General features: G+C 42.7%; 1 non-coding gene across 1 annotated transcript; it reads left to right on the plus strand.

Moving 5' to 3' along the window:
• The first annotated feature begins 421 nt into the window (after nt 1–421).
• Nucleotides 422–497, plus strand: TRNAS-GCU (transfer RNA serine (anticodon GCU)). Its single transcript has one exon. It is a non-coding gene; the product is annotated as a tRNA-Ser (tRNA).
• Nucleotides 498–2,190: the final 1,693 nt, after the last annotated feature.

Raw genomic sequence — 2,190 nt, forward strand, 5'->3', positions numbered from 1 at the left:
TCTTCATCGGGCACTTGGCCCAGCCTGTCCGTTCTGGGTGTTTTATATTCCATTACCTTCTCCTTGTTCAGGAGTTTTCATTCTACAAGTTAAAAATATATTTTTGAAATTCTTTTGAATGAAATTGGAGTCATACAGACACATACACGGGACACACTGGTATTTTGGGTGGATTTCCTGCTATTATCACTGAGAATTTGTGGTGGGTGTTACTATCTTTCCTTCCCTTTAGGTTTGCCCCCACACAAACCACAGTGAGGATGTAATGGCTTCAGGGAGGAGAGGAAAGGTTGGTGCTAGGCTTCCACTTGCCATATTTTCCCACTAAAAAAATAGACCGGCTCCTAAAATAAAAAATAAATAAATAAACAAACAAACAGTCTCCTGAATTCAAATTTTCTCTTCCCAAGAAATTAACTCAGCCCTGGCTGGTTGGCTCAGTGGTAGAGCGTCGGCCTGCTGTGTGGATGTCCCAGGTTCGATTCCCAGCCAGGGCACATGGAGAAGTGCCCATCTGCTTCTCCACCCCTCCCCATCTCACTTCTCTCTCTCTCTCCCTCTCTGTCTCTTTCTCTCTTTCTCTCTCTCTCTACTCCTCTGCAGCCATGGCTCGATTGGAGCAAGTTGGCCCTGAGAGCTGAGGATGGCTCTGTGGTCTGTGCCTCAGGCACTAAGAATAGCTTAATTGTTGAGCAATGGCCCAGATGGGCAGAGCATCACCCCTTAGAAGGCTTGCCAGGTGGATCCTAGTTGGGGGCACATGCAGGAGTCTGTCTCTGCCTTCCCTCCTCTCACTTAATTAAAATAAACAAAAAACCAGAAATTAACTCTTTCCTTTTTTTTTACATAAGAAATCCTAGATTCCTAATTTTAAGAGATTTCATTGAGAAACAATGTTGAATTTTTGTGGATTTCTCTTTATAAGATTATTGCCAATTTTTCCATTAATAGGTAGATGGAAAGAATACAGGCTTGGGAATTTGATGGCTCGGTTCAAATCTTAGACCAGCTGCAGGTTCTCAGGCAAGTTACTTCAGCTTTCTAAGTCTCAATATCTTCATTTGCAAAATTATGTATATTAGTACGAGCAACCGCAAGCAGTTGCTAAAGCAAGCTAAGGATTGATTAGAGGGTCACTGGGGAGCATCTCAATATGCTCCAAATGCAAGAATGCAGCTGGGCCTCTGAGCACACTGGATTCAGGGAGAGAGGTGCCATCAGAAATGAGGGCCATCACAAGTTCAGGCTCCATCGTGGACTGGCTGAAAATCTTTACCTGAGATTTGTTTTGAGATACGATATAGTTGGGCCTGAGCCCTCTTCTAGTCTGGTTCTTTTGTACTGACTTCCTCCACCCCTCAATGGCCCTATAGAGAAATCAGCAATGCAAGCCTCTGTTTCTCATCTCTGCTTCTTTAGGCATATTCGCTTCATTCTTTATGTTCTCTGCACATATGCACTGTCTGCATAAAAGGACTAAAATTCTAATTCCAAATTCCCAGAGAAGAATTCAGATGGGTCCACCTCTTGGGCCAGTTATTGGTCACCTAGATAAATCAGTGAGCCAGGGACACAGTCCCACTGTGTGAACACGACAGCTCCTATTGCAAAGTTGTGGATGGTGAAGAGGTTCATAACAAGCCTCCCCAAAATGTGCCACTTTGGCATGTGAATTATTTTGAGCTAAAGGCATTCAAGACCCTGAGGGCTCATGAGGAACTTTTACCTCTTAAAGAATTTAAATTAAGGGCCTTGCTGATAATAAGAGTTATCTCCAGAAATATTTCTTCTTGCCTATCTGTATGGCAGGGAAAACTTTTAATGACTGAATGTCTTCTCTTCTCAGTGTCCTGCAGATGAACTCCTTCCCTCTGAAGCCCAAAGGCATCTTAGCTCCTTCTTAGCTCAGAATGTCACATAAATCTCAATTTAACTCCCTATCTCTGAACCTCTCTTGCATGTGGGGTCTCTGTCTCATGTATGTGAGGTTCCATGCACATATATGAAGTTAAATTTGGTTGTTCTATTAATCTGTCTTGTGGGTTTTTAAATATTTTTTTTCAGATTTTAAAAAATTTATTCATTTTAGAGAGGAGAGAGAGAGAGAGAGAGAGAGAGGAGAAGCAGGAAGCATCAACTCCCATATGTGCCTTGACCAGGCAAGCCCAGGATTTTGAACCAGTGACCTCA

Source organism: Saccopteryx bilineata, chromosome 4 (genome assembly GCF_036850765.1).
Source record: "Saccopteryx bilineata isolate mSacBil1 chromosome 4, mSacBil1_pri_phased_curated, whole genome shotgun sequence".
NCBI lineage: Eukaryota > Metazoa > Chordata > Mammalia > Chiroptera > Emballonuridae > Saccopteryx > Saccopteryx bilineata.